Below are 19,602 nucleotides of genomic sequence, written 5' to 3'. Positions count from 1 at the left end.
CCGGGATGCCGTCATTAAGACATTGTACATGTTTGTCACTATACGACGTTGCATCTCTACGACCGGAGGGGCTCATACGAGGTTATGAGTGTGAGGTTTCACTTTGCCATTTTAAAGAGGTAGGTGATCCTTAGCACCCACCCATATACTAATTAGCATATCCTAATGAGCATATACACTTTTCCACCCTGACCAGCCTCTCCTCTTTAGCCAACCAAGTCCACCAAGGCACCAACAAATAGAGACCAGACACCTCAGGGATAAGGGACTATAGAGCTATTCAGAGAGGGGAGGTTGTTGAGCCAAGTTCCCACCAGCAAATGGAGATAGTGAGGTTCACCCAACCCAACCAAGTAGGCACGGATAGAATACGGAATCTTCTGCTGATGCTGCCGTATAGGAGAGGCCAGAGGGAGGAGTATAGTCCCCAGAAGAATATGGTCGAGCCTGCTTACGCATTCTTATCAGTTACTACTTGGCTACGGAGCTTGAAACCTTGGGAGTGGATCCAGTCGGTTAAGCGCGAAGCCCTCTCGATGGCGGCCCTCTCCTCTCCCTCTCCTTAACAGTCGAGTACCTAAAGGTCCTCTCCTTAACAGTCGAGCCTGCTTACGCATCCTCTCCTTATCAGTCGAGCACCTAAAGGTCCTTATGGTTGAGCACCCTAAAGGGTCCTTTCCCTTTTGGTCGAGTCTGCTTACGCATCCTCTCCTTATCAGTCGAGCACCTAAAAGTCCTTATGGTCGAGCACCCTAAAGGGTCCTCTCCCTTTTGGTCGAGTCTGCTTACGCATCCTTAACAGTCGAGTACCTAAAGGTCCTCTCCTCTCCCTAATGGTCGAGCCCCCTAAAGGGTCCTCTCCCTATGGTCGAGCGCCTCCGGTCCTTAACAGTCGAGCCTGCTTACACATCCTTATGGTCGAGTACCTAATGGTCGAGCCCCTGCCGGTCCTAACCAGTCGGTTCAGAGAGGGAAAAGTGCGGGGAGTGGATCCAGTTGGTTCCGCGCCCTAATCTTATCAGCGCATCGATCAAGTTGGTTCAGAGAGAAAAGCGCGGGGAGTGGATCTAGTTAGGCTGAGAGAGAGAAAGGGGAATGGATCCTGATCAGGAGATCCATCCATAAAGTCAGGAAATATAGAGGACTCCCTGTCTAGGGCCAACTGCCAGGGAGCCCCCGTAGGACCGCTTAGATTATTTCTTTCATCACTCATTCCACCTAAAACGATCTACTTGAGGAGAATTTGGATTTAGGGGAAAAGCCAGGAGGCGGCCTCCGGAGGTGTTCAAAAAGCCCGGACCATGTAGTGAGGTCGCTTTCCTCATGACTGGCAAGGAAGGGTATGTGAAAGGATCATCCTTTATTTGGGGGGGTGTAACTAACTAGAAATAGGTGAGGTCTTCCCTTATAATAGGTTAGGTACACACCTCCCACGTATATACACATAGGTGAAGTACACACCTACCGTACATATAATAGAGGAGAGTTCCATACCTTTTCTAGATAAGGTATAACCTACCATACACAATATTAGAGGATCCCTTGGGGTGAGGTCTAAAGGGTAAGGGAAAGTGACCTGTGCTCTATCTAAACCGCCGGGGAGGTACACACCTCAAAGGGGCTGTTACTACAAATAGGTGAGGTCTGCCGATAGCGGGCCCTAACCCAGTGTGTCACTATCTAAATAAGGCCGTGTGTCACTATCGGACGGATCCTTACCATAGGGTGGGCGATAAAGGATGGGTGGGCCAACCAGCACTAAACCGTTATGCATTGTATACACATATGTTTCGATCAAGTAGGATGGTGTAGGTGTTATCAACTACTTATTATACCTAAAGACGTGATGTTTATATGTTTCGACACAAATATGATGGTGGCATCAAAGAAATGATTTGATAAAGAGAAGGAAGGACAGACATAACCACTTCATGTCGTACTATAACACTTACTCATATAGCTAAAAACTAGAAGAGGCCATAAAGGAAACTAAGCTCTAATGAGCGGAACGTCTAGAATTGGGATTACATGGGTAGGGCAAGTGTATAGGGAAGTGTCGTCAAATGGACTTTCACTCTCCTGGACAGTCGAGTGTGCTAACGCACCCTCTCCTGGACAGTCGAGTGTGCTAACGCACCCTCTCCTGGACAGTCGAGTGTGCTAACGCACCCTCACCATATGAATAGTGAGTGACCCCTATGAAGAAGTATGGGCCCTCACCCATATGATGAGTGAGCGTTAAAACGATGGCGGCCCCCCTCTCAAATAAGTAACTAAAGGCAGTCGAGTGTGCTTACGCACCCTCACCATATGAATAGTGAGTGACTCCGTCCCTCTCCTTGACAGTCGAGTGTGCTAACGCACCCTCACCATATGAATAGTGAGTGACCCCTAAGAAGTAAGGGCCCTGGTGTTTTTTTTGTATTTGAGTAGGGAGAGTGTAGTTAACTAAGCTCAGTTGGTTTCTAGTAGTCCGGGGTGGTTATATTCCTATTTGACATCTGGGGTAGGTATTCGTTAGGTGGGCTTCGTTAGGTAGGCCGACCAAAAGGAGGAGAAGACCATAAATGATCTGTAGGTAGGCCGACCGGTAGGTTCTATAAGGTGGGTTTCCCCTCTGGCTTTCTAGGTGCGATGAGGAGTAGACTAGCAGTACTTGATGGGTAGAAGGAGGACTTCGGTACCATGACCTGTAGAGGACCTGTATACTATTGGGCATAAGAAGAATATGGATAATTGGTATAAAGAAGCTCCCCTGCACGGCGCTCCCCTCGAAAGAAAGGAATATGAAATGAATCCCCTGCCCTCCCCTAAGAATACCTCCAACTACAGTGAATTCCTTGCCCCCCGGAGGGACAAGCGGCTTCGCACCTTTATGGTATTCCGGATTAATAAAAAGGATTCCTGGTAGGTAGTCTAGGTGTCAAAGTCAAGGTTCTCTCCCCTGCGCTTTCTGATGACCAGGGGCTCGTATGTAATGACGGTGTTTTTCTGTTCCGTTCTCCTGCTTTCTGCGAGGTAGTTGTATTGCTTTTGTCTGCATGGTCTTGGCCTGAAAATAAGTGGAATATGAGGAAGGAGTATGTAAAGTAGGGGCCAGGTAAGTTCTATAAGGCCTTAAAAAATAGATATTGTCGCCCTTCCCATGATTAGGAAGGTAGAGAAAGAGACAAGAATTCTCATTCAAACCTGCTAAAGAAGCCACCTCTATCTCTGAATTCCAGCTATTCTTTTCTCTTCGCATTAATAATACGGAGTTGAATTCAGAAAGAGAATGAAAAATAGCATTCATAAAGAAGAGCATGTTTAGAAAGAAATAAATGAGTAATCTCATTCATATAAAACATATCATTCATACTGGTCGAAGGAGAATTAGATCTATACGTATTTCTCATCTATCATAAGCATTAAGGTATTGCTTTTATTCCCCTAAAAAGATTTCTATATAGATTATTTATCAAATATATGATATATAGCATTATATATATATATTTAAGCGGAGGGGGAGGAGGAGCCCACTCCACTCACTGGTAGAAATTCCGCCTTTCCCGAACCCTCTGATGACCAGACACGTGCAAGGAAAGGCCTTGCCTATGACTGCTACTTTGAACCCGTGTACACAAGGTTCTTATCTCCTTGGCTTTTTTATTCCTCTTCGGCAAGGTCCCTAAGGAGAAAACAAAAAACCTTATCTACTTAGTTAGGCCTCTGCACCAACTCACTTTACCACTTAGCAGCCCCGTACCAACCCATCCACTCAGCAGCTCTGTACCACTTCAATCAACTGCAGCTCCGTATAAACTCTACCATGCACACTACGTCAACACCTACACTCTGACAAACGACACTCACACAGGGCACTTATATGTAACCCGTCCGCACTCCTATCTCGCACTCTAGGCTGACCCCCGAGCATCCGAGCACCCCAAGCTCAGTCATCCTAGGAAAAGGCACTGTATTCCCAGGCAGGCTTCAAACCCAGGCCAGGATCCCTAATACCCTACTATCCATTGAAATGATGTATGGTCACCTTGAAGTTTGTCATTGGCCCATATGTTTCCACTACCTGCAGTGGAATGTGCGGTACCTGCTTGATGGTGTAGCGCATCTCCTCCAGCCATACATAGAACAAAACGTTAATCCCTTACTGTGTTTTCTTATATGTGTTGTGCTAGAATCCTCCATATCTCGGTGTGACAAACTTCGGCCTTTTTGGTGCTGGAAACATCTAGCACTTTGGTCGATGCCATGCGTCCAGAGCAATCAAAATTCATAACCAGAGCTATAATGAAACTTTGAATTCTTGGTCTGTGCTTCCCTGCAGTCTATGTTGAATTGGTTCAACAAAAATGGTGCCCAGCTGTCAATCTAGCACCCACCATTAAGTATAGGTAAAGCCGCATACATGATCGGTTCATTAATGCTTCCCAGGTTCAACCTCAATCAATCATCCCATCCGGTACCTAAATCAATGATTGTATTCAGGTGATCGATTAGTCGTGATTCGGTTCAATGCCATCAATGCATATTATATTACGTTATTAATATGATGCCGTTTCAAGTCAGTATCGGATCAGAATGGTCTCGAATCAATCGGACGGAATGGTATCGGGTTCAACGCCGTTGAAAGTATCGGGTCATATCACGTCTACAATATGGGCTTCAATAGATGAGGATGCCGATGACCATGATACGCTACCGATTGATCGAAAGATGATGAAAGATGGACACCGATATTACGTATGTAATAGGAAAGCTTTGCGGCATTTGACATCCATATGGACCAGCGAAGATGCATCCATTTATCGACCGATAGGGCCGGCCAGTGAGCGATAGCAGCGAACTAACATCCTCTCATTCGGGCAGTCATATAACGATTGGCCAATCCAATAGGGGTGTATAGAGGATCTTGAACGAACGCTAGCTATACGCCATGCGTAATACATGCAAGAACGTTGCTTCCGTGCTCTGTCCCGGGCAGCGATGGAAATGAATGCTTGCTCATCTTGGTGCCATATGCCGGAGGAAGGTGGGGATGCTAGGGGAATGCCTGCCTTCGGGGAGAACCTTTGTTGGCTATGGGCAGCTACCATAGGGACTTGCCAGGTATTTATAAGGATACATCGGGGGAAAATCCTCCTTCCCAATGATCACAATCATGTCTTTCACATCAACGATATGATTGTTAAAACATCTCCTTGATATTAACGACACTTGATCCATGGCTTAAAGCCTGATTGGTCCATGATCTCTATTTCAAGAGCATGAAAGGTCATTTGTCAATGATTAATTGCCTAAGTGCCGTGGACTATTTCTCTCTTTGAGGGTTTTAACCACTTCAATTCTAGTGTTCCGATCGTACACTGGGTTTCACCGAAGGAAATACCCAGTCATTCTTATAATACGTTGATCGCCTAACTAAACCGAAGGAGATAACTAGGCATTCTTATTATAGATTCAAATAAAGAAAAGGACAACTATTCCATCTATAGATATCCAACCATAACTCTAGAAAAGGAAAGCCAGTCATTCGGCACAGCCCCTCTCTTTATTGACCCGCCCGAAATATCTTCCCTTTACTCTTAGTTGTGAGGGGGCTTTCAATACGTTCCTTACGCCTAGCCTGTCTAATGAAATGATTATTGACTCAATTAGGTGCTCCCCCGCAGAGTGTGAAAGCAAGCACCCTTTCACCTCGCAAGCCTTTGAGGGGATATAGGGCTTTCGGTAACTAGAGAGATAAGAAAGAATGAACACAACACCTTCGCTTTTGTCCTCCTTTACCTTCTTACCAGACAAGGAAGGTAGGACAAGCCAGTGGCCTTTCACCCAAAATGAAGAATGTCTTTTTGGAACGAGAGGAGATGGGAACGAGAGTAGGAACCTCTGTTCTGGAGGGAACGAGCCACGACCTTCTCTCGCGTGTCAGCGTCATTCGCTATCCTTGACCTTTCAATCCTTTAAGATCGGGGTTAGAAAGGCCAGGAAAGGTATAACCTTGCTTGCCTTCTTACTTGCCTTTGGGTAAGTAGCCATCAAGATAGGACATTCGGGTCCCTATAGACGGATATAGTTTTTCGTCTATAGCAAAAAAGGTATACTGGATAAGACCAAAGGGAATATGGTAGATGGGACCACGGTGAAGAGTACCACCTGGTCGGGGTCTTCATCGGGGGGGTACTGGCTCTCTGAAGGGAACCAGGCACCAGGATGGACAGGGACAACCCGGGCTAGGGGGAGGGGACTATTGAATTGATATAAGTCCCTTTTCTATATAATAAGGTAGGCTCTTTCTTTGGTTTCAGCGTCTTTGATATAGTAGGCACGCGTGATTCTCCAGGTTTGAAAGTGCTCTCGCCTTATTCATTTAGTAGGCCAGCCTCTATTATGAAAAAGGGCCATAACACACGGACCTCAGCTTGCCTATTTATATAAAGGGCCGCTATTATTATTTATTAAAGGAGTCGTTTCACTATTCGCTCGCACTAATGCCTTTCGAGATCCATGCACTCGCAGGATCAATCATAGCGGTCCTGTAGTAGCCCCGGCCATTATTTCAGTGGCATCTTTCGCCACCTCTGCTTATTCAAGCAAGCAATTGGTAATATTATTCGCTCACTTGAACGGGCCGACTATTTGTAGGTTCCCTTATAATAGTAGGGGTACCAACCGGTTGATGGCTTTATCTTTATAAGGGGAAAGGGTTGAACCATTCCGCTCACCTCACCATTGAAACGTGAGTCAATAAAGGTTGCTCTTCCTCCGCATGTGATCGGTATTATAGGACATCAAACTAACTAACTTCGTTCCTCATTTCAGTGGGTGACCCAGGCGAAAATGCCTGCTGAGCAAGGCTGATGTGGATAGTGTGCACTGATGATGTGTCTCCAAAAGAGTTCTAAGGGTCCAGCTGAGTGGACGGTGTGCAATGACCAGAGTCAAATGCAAGGCCTATGAAACTGATGCAATCGGCTTACGGTGACAGTGACGACAATGATGATGATGGAATGATAATGACAATGAAAAGAACTAGGATAGATGCCCCGTCTCTGATATCTCAGGGCTCATGCGAAACCCAACCTCCCTCACCTCAAGACTCCTGTACTATAGTTTGCACGAAATGCTTAAACTCCTCTGCTCTAATCAATAAGCTTGCTCTACCTGGTTTTGGTCTTGATACAAGGTCGCCGCTGGCCTTAGGGTGTTTTCGGGGGTAGGGTACTAAAGGTCCTCAGACTTCCAGCCGGGTTTGGCTAGTTGTTCACCGTTGGATCTCGCCCAGCCCCCTATGGTTTTGTGTCGGGATATCCTTTTTTCCATTGTTCCCAGAGAGTTGTTTGGTAATAAGCTCCCATGCTGAAAACAAGCAGTAACCATTGATTTTCACCTTGTCGCTCCTCGTCGACGGGAGGCAGCAGCTCCGGAAATATTGAATGTGAAATGCCCCTCCATATCCTTCACCCGGCAGCCCACATTGTTCATTCGTCTCCGGGTATTTCTCGCTCGGGTACGCTTGGGGGAGCAGGTAGGTAGCTTGGTCGCTCTTGGTCCAGATCAGCTTGATCTCCGAGCAGGACTCTGACTTGAAGCTATGACTTGATCAGCCTTCGCTAACGCTCACTCATTCGCATCTATGACTTGGTCGTGATCTGAGATAGTAAGTAGTGCTTTTAGTGGCTATAGTGTTTGGCTTATTGCCCAACTCATTGGAGGGCCCCCTAAGCGCGCAAGCGCCATGAGATAAGGTAGTCGAAGTGAAGTGGAAGAGAAGGACCGAAGGCTTATCTCTTGCCCCTATTTGAGATCAGTAGTTGTGAAAGAAATGGGGAATGAGGAATGGGGGCGGGGGGAGAGCTACTCGAACGGTTGGACGGAACGAGGACGTTATGTTGGGTGGAACAAAATTGGGTCGTTTGTTCTAGGTTGTTACCACCATCTAAGCCTTCTTTGTGAGCTGAGAGGCCTCCAACCAAGTAGCGGGGTGGGACATCAAAACTTGGGCTATGATCTCCTCCTTGATACCACGTATAAAAAACTCCTTGAAGAACTCACCAGTCATCTCTTCTATGCGTATTGCCAATCACTCCAAAGAAGCAATATAGTATTCCACTGTGCTTGTTTGACGCAACTTGGTCAACATCCCTAAAAAATGGGTCCACCTAGAGGATTACCGAGGAGCTAGACCAACGTAATCAGCATCACGCAAGGATGATTTTTGGATAGGTCCCCCGCAATGGTCGAAGCCTGAGTATTACTGTACTGACAGAATGTTTCAATTCCTAATATTCCAAGTTATGTAGGAATTTCACTGCCTGTGCTGTAGAGGCTAGGGTTTGCAGGGTTCTAGACTCAGATGCTTAGATCAGCCTCTGCCGGAAGAGAAAGGATCCTCAACATGGAAGTTATGTAAAGCAGCGGCCCCTATTATGAAAAAGAATCTCTCGTGGATTCCGGGAAAAAGAGCATACGGTTGTGGGAGGTTTTCACATCTTTCCCTCAATTTACTTATTGGGTGGGGGGGCTTTTGGTCGAGCACCTAAAGGTCCTATTAGCGATAAATCGATGGCGGCCTTATCAGTCGAGCCCCTGCCGGTGATGGCGGCCTTATCAGTCGAGCCTGCCTCCGCATCCTCTCGATGGCGGCCCTCTCCTTAACAGTCGAGCACCTAAAGGTCCTCTCCTTAACAGTCGAGCCTGCTTACGCATCCTTATGGTCGAGCACCTAAAGGTCCTATGGTCGAGCACCTCTGGACCTTATGGTCGAGAGTTCGTTACCTCACCCTAGATAATGCCCATTTCGTGGTAACATCTATAAGGAAGAAACTGGGCACAAATCACGGTCGTAAGTTGGTTGAGGCTGAAACTGTTACAAGGGGAAGCAGCCTTTTCATCCGGCTTTCTTTCTTATTTTTTCCCTTCTTCACTCGTTTCTTCCCCCTAAAGGTCGCCAAGGGTCGGCGTGCCCTGCCGGCATGTTCCTGGAAGACCGCTTGGGTCTTCTTGAATGAATCCATATCTCCTGGTAAGATGCTCCAGGAATATCCGCCAGAGGCTTCGGCGAATATCTTCTTGCAGAGGCGGTCCCACTAAGTCGTTTAGTTGAGCGGTCTCACGCTTTCCAATCAGAGCATATAGATCCGTGAATGGATTTGTATGCCACCTAGCGGACAAAACAGCGATGTACCAACCAAAATGGCTAATGCTCCTTCTGATGTCCAGTTCCACCATTGACAATTCCGGTTCCACCACCCACCCCATTAAAACATACGTAAGTGGCTGAGTGCTTCCATCCCCAAAAGTGATAATAATAGTGGGAATGCTGTCATTGGGACGGACCACACAAATATAGACCACTGAACAAACTTGGTAGACAAATTCCCGTGTCTCCCCGACAAATTCCCCTTTCTCCCCGGTCCGAACACCTCTTTCCTACGCATGCTCTTCACCGTTGGCAGCTTCGCCCATATTTCTTTTTCCTTAGAGAAAGATAAGAAAAGGAGGCCTCCTCCTACTAATGAATGAATCATGAGATCCGATGAAACGGAACATGGGCGACGATATAGACCAATGGACAAACCTCACGAAACATAGGCAAAGGAAATAAGATATTTTTGAAATACAGATTTTCAAAAGAAAGGTTTCAATGAAAATGGTAAAATCAGCAGTACTAACTACGCTATGCTATCTATCGCCTGCCGTAGATGGAGGAAGGCACCGGAGGGCCATCCAGTCATCAATACCCTTTCCACTAGCCAATGAAATGAGGATTTATCCTTTGCTCGCCCGCTCGATAATAGGAGGAGAGGTGAAAAATATGTATGTTCCAGATAGGAGCACTAACTATACCAGCAAGGGGATGACTCCTTCTCCCAATCCCTAATTAGTGACCTGATTAGGCGATCTAAAATGAAAACCTTTCTATCGGGAGCAAGCCAACCAATCAATCTATCTTTAGACCTAAGAATGAATCCAGCTGCTCGCTAGATGCATCAATCAGTAGATGTAGCAGGAAGTACTTATTGATCCATATTCAAATATGGTGAATCGTGAGTTCCACTAGGTCCCACTAGGTGCGGGTGGGTAGGACCGGGGCTTACTACTAGGTCCTCTTCCCGCTCTCCAGCCACGGAATTCATAATAGTAGGGCCCCACGCTGCTCTGATCTTATTAATGAAGTTGTGTCTGGATGCGTGCATTTCACCGCTATATGGTAATGGTACCCTCCGCCTTCATGAGGCTCTTGGGTGACTACTACGATCAGTTGAAGAGTGTCCTAACTCTTCTCTGGCATTCTTGTTTGTTGATCCAGCTCCTTTATCCTCTTTCTGCATGGTAAAGTGTTCTAAGACGGTCGTAGATGGCTTGGTTTAAAGGTTGTGTTTCTGTAATGGGGTTTTCCCCCTACTATTAGAATGAGGGAGGTTTGTAGCAACTTTGTTCCAAAAGAACTCGTCGTATCTTCCCAAATGATTCTGTAGAAAAGGGGTTTTGTTATTTATAGGTGCATATGTTACATACGTGTTAACAACTTGCATTTTCTGGTTTCATAAAAGCGATTAGTTTCTTTTTAGAGAGTTTGGTTGCTTAGAAAAAGACTTGATTTGCTTAGGGCTCCCCTGATCCAAAATGCATAAATAAATATCTCTTGGGAAGACCTTCTCTCCAAGCTCGATATCAAGCTTAACTCCTGGACCTTTAGAGCTATCAACCTTAATAATAATAGGTAACTATTAGTCTCTTAAAAAGTGCTATTGCTCTCCATTATGAACAAGAACTCGTCCCGCCTTTTTTGCAATAATACGGTATCAAGACGAATCGATCCCATGCCTTTCTTTTGCGTTGGCCTACCATTACTAAGGGCTAGTATGATAGATATCAGGCCTGCCCCTGGTTGGGTCAACCGCTGGTCTTACTATCCATGGTTAGCGCAGCGCCGCGTCTGAGTACGGAAGAACAATACCTGCCGGGGTAATCTTTCTGTATACGAGCGAAACTGGTGGGGAGAGAGTGGCATAGGAGAAACATTATCCCGATCAAGTCAATTAGACGGGATCGACCGGCCTCGATCACCGAAAGAATCTCTTCCAGCTTTCCAATTCCCCCTATTTCCGAACTGGGGGATGAGGAATCGCCCTATTCGTACGTAGCCGCAACTATTCAAGAGAAGTAAGTTCTACCCCTACAAGAAACGTGTTCGATCGTAACAAAGAAAGACTGGAGCTTCCCTCTTCTCTGCATTAAGGCAAGGCCCCACCCTTCAGGATACAATGGTTGGGGTTTAGCAAGGGTCCTTTTGAGATCCCGAGAGACGTTATCTCTAAGCTTCTCTTACCGTCTATAACTCTAAGTCTCCCATAGCATCTCTAAACCTCTCTTGCCGGCCTAACGGCAATGGCTTTTCTCTCTCTACAGCCTGTCTTATAGCGGTTTAACTCAATGCTTTAGGTCTTGCCAATAGCCTTTCTTTCTCACTATTAGGTATTACCCAGTACTCTTTTCTAGCTAACTGATTGGGTTGTTCTGTCTTATCAACAGCCTTTCTCTAGCGCTTTACTAATCGCAGTAGGGCTTACTACTTCTCTTGCTCTTTGGGGTTTACTAACCGCTGTGGGGTTTCATAACGTCCTCTCTTGCAGTAGATCCTACCGCTTTTATTACCCTAGCTAAGAACAGACCCTAGGCTTGGTGTGATTTTCACCTTTACTGGTAGCTGTAGGGCTGACTAACCACCTATCTGTAGGGTTTCATAACGTCCTCTCTTGCTGTAGGGCTGCCTAAATATCTCTCTTGCCTGACGTTATCTCTATCTTGCCGGGCTTCATAACCGCTGTAGGGCTACCGCGGAATGCTGTAGGGTTGCCTGCTACCGCCAAGACCTACCGCCAAGCTTTAGTCTCCCTCTCTTAGCCTTGAAATCCGGTCTGCCTGCCTATTCGGTCGGTCGGTAAGGAGTAACCGTTCCCTCCCTTCTATAAGGAAGGAGATAAGGTCATTCAGATATCTATAGGCCGCTAACGGCACTACTTCAGTAGATAAGGTACACCTCCTATTGTCTATTGAGTTAGTAGTTGGGATTCCGATATTCAAGCAGGTTAGGTTATACCTTTTGAAAACGGAGCTACGTGTAGGCCAGATTGCCCATGATCTCTTGGGGGCAAGACGCGCGTTTTAGTGCCAATTATTGTAAAGCCAGCCCCTCTTCCCAGCACTATAATTCAGAACTGTGGGTGGTAGAATTAATAGCAAAACACGCAGAGATGTGTTGCTATCACGAGGCAGCTCGGCTCTCTCGGTATTGAATCAATACCTTTAGAGCCCGCCTGGCTAATAACTGATCATAAGCTGGGCAGTGGAGATCTCTAGATAAACTACAAATGCCGGTGGGCCTCCCTATCCAAAAGAAGGCACTACTCTAAAGAGAGCGCTTGAATTCCAATAAGTAACCACGCCACGATAGGACCAGTCATTCTCCGACGAGAGAGGGAAGGGCTCGTTCTGCTTACAGAGCAGCGAGCGTGAAAGGCATGGCAGGGCTGGCTGTTTTGGACATTGAAAATGGTAACAAAATTTCTTCTTCTTCCCAGAATAAGACCAAGCCTGCTAACGAGAAGAATGAACGAAACGAAAAGGAGTGGGTTCTTTACCTCCTACCTACCTATCTACTCACCCTACCTAAGTCTCTGAGTTTACGAATGCCCACCCTACCACCTTGCCCACCCTACCACCATGCCCACCACCTTCCTTTCCTCTTGATGGGTCGGTTAGCTGAAGGCTGAAGGATTGAGGAGCTTCTTCATTATGCTGAAGTCTCAAGGCTCAGGGTTTAAGGCTTATGGTTCAAGGTTCCAGGCTTCTGTCTCAAGGCTCAAGATGAAGGGATTGGATAGATTATGCAAATATGTGACCTATATAAGAAGGCGCTTTTCATCCTCTGATCCACCCTTTATAGGCCTTATAAATGGCTTTAGAAATGAACTGTATTTGCTCGTGGAACTACTCTCCTATTGGCGGTTTTTCGTGCTTTGCGATTCGTGCGGTTTGTCGTGCTTGCTTTTCGTGCGGGGTTTCGCGCGTGTAGTGAGCGGGGTCGTGAGGGCTCGTGGTGGGGCTTCCGGCTTCCGGATTTCGCGTGTTGTGGGCTTGGAGTGATGATTCTGTTTCTGTGTCTGTGCCTGATGAGTTAGCTTATGGTAGGTACGGTTCCTATCCTACGAGGCTTTCTAGTGAACTGCACTATTAAGCTCCCCTTGTATGGTATTGTATTGATTGTCAGTTTCCCAGTTTCAAGGCACCATCCCGGCCGGTGGGTGGCGGGATAACCTATGGGCGGGTAGGGTTATCAACTGGGATGTGCTCCCTATCGTTGGTTGGAGGTGATGTTGAGGATGGTGGGGTTATTTGATCTGCCCCTCCTTTGTCGATCGGGTTACCGCAAGTTCAGGTGATCCATTCGAGTTGTAAGATAGGAATAGTTTGATGAAAACTCTTTTTTTCATCGAATCAAATCACTGCCGGTGCGCCTCTCTCATAAGACTAAGAAGTTTATCCTCTGTCCGCACCTTCTAGCCAGCCTCATCATAAGACTAATCAGTCTCAATCAATCAATCATTCACTTCCGTTGTACCGCCCCACCCCTGAAACATGTTGGCTGTTGTCTGTCTGTTGAACCGCCCCAGCTCCAACTATGTGTGGCATCAATTGAATAAATCACTCTTCGTTGGTGACCCCGCACCTCACACACATTATTGGTTGAGTATGGATTCGTCCATTCGTAGGCCCACTCATTTCGAAGACCTCTCTACCCCGGCATCTTAGTCCCGCCGGAGTATCAATCAAATTTGATCCACTTACTTGTCTTTCCTTCTTCGACAATACGTGTCCAGGGCGTAATCCTCCTCCTCCTTTGTTACGCGTAGTGGTCCTTTGGTGACATGTCCTGGGCGTACTGAATGCGTACTGGGTATAATGCGGCTTGCACGTAATGTGTCCTCGTATTGGGCTGTGAGATGGGTCAGTGGTTGGAACGCCTCTTTTGTAAGATGGGTCAGTTGTGGGATCACTTTTCTCGGAAGAAGTTATCAAGTGAATCAATGCCAATCAATCAATGCCTCTGCTGGAAGATGGGTCAATGCTTGGTCGGTAACGCCTTTCTTGGCAGGTCAGTTTTTAAGGTTGCATTATATACGTTATAATACAAAACAATTGGCTTAGCGACCTCTCGGTGATAAGAGAGCTAATTATTCTGTCACTTAGGGGGACTTTCTATTGGGAGGTAAACTTTGATTGGCAGAAGGTTCAGCAGTTGTAATGCCCCCCCTCGTAAGATGTTGGCAGTAGCGGATTGAACAGAAAGCGGAGGTAAAGGGGAAGGTAAGGTTCGTTCGTAGGCTGCATGGAGTGTAAGGTCCTAGGAGGTGTGGCGAAGAAGAAGAATTCACCCACATACTGACTCGGAATAGTCCTGGGAACCTCAGAATCATATACCTTGAAAACTACCTTTGAAAACTATGTCTTTGGGTGGGTGGGGATAGCCTTTGGAACAACCTACGCCCTACAGCATATGACCTCACCCTTGGTAACTTCAAACTACTAGACCTTCTTCCTTGCACTAGGAAGCGCAAGCCCCTCCGGGACCTTGGTGGGATCTTGAAACTCCTTTGGACCTTCCTGACACTATAACTTAACCTATGCTACCTACTACTGACCCTCCTGACACTCAGCCTTTGGAACCTTTGCATCAGAATTTCTCCTTGCCCTCAGAAGCGCAAGCCCTCCAGACCTTTAAGTAAATGAAGAGGATGCGCAAGCAGGCTCGACTGCTAGGGAGAGGTTTTGTCAATATGTGACAACTAAACTTTATTGCCTTGGCGGCTAACCTCGCTGGTTGATCTCCTTGACATTGGAACCTACCTATGCTCTTATGGACCTAGTTCAACTTCTATATGCCGGTATAGTATTCGAATGGACTACGGGAGGACTCCTGACACCCTAATACGGGATCTCTGCTTGGTCGAGCCTCAATGACAACATCCTGCCACGAGGGAAAAGTCCGGAAATGGCCTAGTTAATATAGCTGAAATTACACTTTAGGTCTCCAGATGGGAGTGATTGATCAATTTGATTTATGATGAGTCTGTTGCTTCCCCTAACGCGCCCAGGCGCCTGTACTATAGCATGGTATTTGAAGAATTTCAATTGATAAGTATCCGTTATATCTACGTATATATAACACTGCAGCTATGTGATATGGGCTATGGCTCATAGTGTAAGCTAACTCACTACGTGCTCACAACGTAATAACGCCCACGACATTCCGGAATGACTCACAAACGGCCCCTAACTAACCAACCTCATTGTTGCATATCGTTCGTTGTGGCACCTCAATTGTAAAGCTCCATCGGTTCCCAAACAGAAAAGAAGGCATTGCATCCTGAGATCAACTAGCGACATCTACATCTGATTCGAGTACCGGCATCGCGATTGCATAAACTCTTTCGCATTGAAACCTGGGATCGACTACCGGCGGCTATCGGCTATGATTGGCTCTTATATTATATAGAAACGCCGTAAAGGGTATAGTTCATTAAGAGGAAAATACACATCACGGAATACAACTATATTTTCTCTTGACTTAAATAGGCACTTGAAATTAGTTTCTATAACCGGGATGCCCTTTCCCCCTTCACTAGCCAGAGGATAAGGAAACATTTCCCACATATTCCCAACAGATGAGAGAGATTGAGCTATGTCGTTTACTTACGAGCATATCCAATTTAGCCACGTTATCGCCAGAAAAACGAGATTGATCAATCTCAAATATACCCTTAGGAAGTTGACCTATGATTGCCGGGAGAGGTACAAGGAGAGGTACACCATTTGATCAATCTCAAATATACATGTTACAAGCTTGTTCTATTCAATCCTTATATCATATCTAATTACTGTAATCACTCAATACGTATGCTATTAGAGCCTATTCCATATATCATATCTAATTACTGTAATCACTCAATACGTATGCTATTAGAGCCTATTCCATTACTTTAAGCAGAATCTAATAGGTAACTGCCTTATACTAGCTTCCATATGTAATCTGAGCAAAGGTCATACCCTTGTTATGATTCACTCTACTGCTAATCTGAGCTTACTCGTTCTAAGATGAGTATCAATAATGAATACAGCGACATAGTATAACCTAATGAAACATGATCACTGATTACAAAGAGAACCATATACGTAATGAACTTACCTGTACCAATAGAGTGACAAGTATGATGAAAAGAGACACGTACTAGTTATGCTTAGTTGTAAGTAGATCCATATTAATCACAACAGTATCTAACATAACACTAAACGTATAACAAGCTCATGTGAACTCGATACATATTGCTAACAGTATATGAGTTAAGTAGAAGCATATTAGCAGCTATTACTATTCATATACAAGCTACACGTTGAATCACAGAGATAACATGGACATCATAAGCTCAACGTCATGTTAATGACAGTCAATGGTTACAACTATCACATCTATTCCATATGTCCTCTCCCGGCAATCATAGGTCAACTTCCTAAGGGTATAGATGGTTGTACCCCGTATGGTCAGGGGATTTCATTCAAGCACAAGGTCCCATTCAATATCCAATAGAAATCATATACTTTATAGCTCTGACAGGCTCTACCTTAAGGCTATACCTCTATATCTATCTATCTCTCCTGGCTCTGATCAGCTTGGATGGGAACAGCTCTGACTGTCTCTTACTACACATAAAGTGTGTAAGCTAAGTAATTCCTAAGTGTTCTAGGTCTGGCAATCCCAGGCGTTCTATAAGGGTTTGTCCGCTATGAGGAGGTAAAGTCCCGTGGCTAGCTTGCCTCCCTGAATTAACCTCGCTGAGCATATAAGAATGTAATTAAGTGTCTGTGGTCTTAAGCTAAGGCACCAGGATCATCGTATATAAAGGGCAGCAGTAATCCAGTAATAAGGTTTATTCGTTCTCGTAATCGCTTGCCCATTCAGTAAATCGTAGTCAAAGAGACATCTAGGTGTTCCTGGCCCCACTGACCACTACACTAGCAAGTAAGCAAACTCTAGTACACATACTTCTATCGATGCATTATATAATATGGTAAATGGGTAACATATTGCCTGTGGGCTATTGATGTGGGCAATCGATCCATCGATCCATCCTTTCACATATCCCTTTTACATATCCTTATCTGATGGAAGCTCCTGTCAAATAAACAGGATCGTGTCCCTCCAGGCTATAATGGACAACCGAAAATTATTACTGTCTGTAACCCCCGGCTAGGAATGGTTCTCGGCGTAGCGGCTATCAATGAAAACACCACTCCAGTAAATGAAACATCCTGGCTCTCGGCTCCCTTCTAGCTGTAACTTCTAGCTGTAACATAAAAGTGGCAATGACTAGCTGCACAGACACAAACTCTAGCTTCCATGACTGACCGGAGGTCAATGCAGCACTGGACTATATCTAAATAAATGCACCTCCCATCCATAGCGAGCTTATTGGAAAAACTCTAGCTAAAATGAAAAGCTATGACAGGCAATGACTACTGGCTCTGACTGGCTCTAAAATGCTAATAAGGCTAGGCCTCAATAAATAAATCATTCAATAAATCCAGTGAATTATCAGCTTGGCTCGGTCTATCTTTTCCAGTCTCTGAGAACAAGAACAGGGTAAGCAAGAAAATCCTAGTAATAAGGTAAAGCCCTCTAGCTTCCCTAAACTATAAGTAAATAAATTCCCCAGTCAGTGGCAACTCCACATCGTTCTAGGTGGCCTCATTCCAGGAAAGCACATCTGGCAGTAGCTACTATCGAGGTGTATAAAGAATCAGTTCCTCCGTGGCTCATATCATCAGGCGACAGATCTAAGTGCTAAAGGTATCAGTGCTCGTATAAGGCAGGTATAAATGCTAAAGTATCTGTTCCAGTATAAGGCAGTTCTAACTGATAAAGGTTCTGTGCCTGGCCAGGTAGAACTTATAGAGGTTCTGTCCTGTTTCATAGGTCCTAACTGAGGTGAAGGTAAGGTTCCTCCTTTACGGCTGTAACTAGGTAATCTAAGAGGCTCTAGGTGTAGTAACTCTATTAATTCTAAGATGGCAGCTCATAAAGTGTTGTCCGATTACTTTCAGTCTCCTGCTACGACTGGCTCTGACTGAAAGTATGGCTCTGACTGGCTCTAAAATGCAAATAAGGCTAGGCCTAAATAAAGAAATCAAATCATTATTGAAATAAATAATTCACTAAATCCTGGAATGATCAGTGTGATCGGGACAGCTCTTAAAGTCTCTGACAACAGGTCCTGGCTAAGCAATAATCTCATAGTCAAAGTAATGCCCTCTAGCTAAAAAAAACTATCAGTACAGGAATGACCCAGTGGCAAAGGTCTCCATCCAGTTCGTTTTAGGTGGTATACCTAATTATTAAAGTAAAGCACATCTATCTGGCAGGAGCTAATATCGAGGTGTGACATAATAAGTTCCTCCGTGGTAGAATCGGTTCCTCCCTGGTCTCAGGCAGGTATAAGTGCTAAAGTATCTGTGCTATAGGCAGGTATCAATTACAAAGGTTCTGTCCCTGGCTCATAGGTCCTAACTGAGGTGAAGCTAAGGCACTTCCCTTCCCTCCCGTCGAATAGTTAATCCTATCTCTAGGTGTTCTAACTAGCTTTCAAGATAAGATGGAAGCTCCACAAAGTCGACTGTAAGGCTCGTTCATAAAGGTTCTGACTTAATAAGAAAAGGTCTGGCTCTGACTGGCTCTACTTCCATATCTAAAGGCTAGGCTTCTTTCTTTAAGTAAGTATCTCCTGGCTATGAAAAGTGTGATCGGCACAGCTCTGACTACCTCTGACAACATACTGAGAATGGCTAAAAAAGGCAGACTGTGTAAGTTCCTGGAAATACTAGAGGTTCACTAAAATCTCTCTACAGGAATGACCCAGTGTAAATAGTCTAAAACTGTACCTAGGTGGTCTACCAGATTCCTGGAAAGCTCAAATGGCTGGACTAAAGTCAGGTGTAAAAGAATTGGTTCCTCCGTGGCTTGTCTCAGGCAGGTATCAGTGATAAAGGTTCTGTCCCTGGAACAGGTTATTAGACTAGATCAATTGGAACTAGGTAAACTCAACCAACCTTGGAACTTTTATTTTAAACTTCCTATGCTTCCATTGGCGCTGATGAACCCACTGCTGATTCTCGAAATGGAATTGGACGGATAGATGGCGGCAGAAAAGGCCTCTCCTACCTCCTATCCTCTATTTGTATCCGATACAATCTGCCCGCCCTAATTTCATATATAGAGAGATCTAAGCAACCGCCTTTGACTCCGGCTTCGATACCTTATATGTTAGTTATTTTAGTGGTTACTCCGCCTTGGGTGCACTTAAACTTAGTCAACTAGTCAGAAATATATATGGAGGGCTTGGCGTGAAAGAGGAACTGCTTGGTCCGAACGGTTCGAACTGAACACGCCTTTGTCATTTTAAGACAGATCGACTAACTAATAAAGTCATCAAAGAATCAGTAAGTTCAGTCGTTAATACGTATATAATAGACTCAATCGAAACAACA

This window comes from Pinus tabuliformis, chromosome 6 (genome assembly GCF_031772625.1).
Source record: "Pinus tabuliformis cultivar Carrire ecotype Pingquan chromosome 6, CPIR1, whole genome shotgun sequence".
Lineage (NCBI taxonomy): Eukaryota > Viridiplantae > Streptophyta > Pinopsida > Pinales > Pinaceae > Pinus > Pinus tabuliformis.
Note: the sequence above shows the minus strand (reverse complement) of the source record.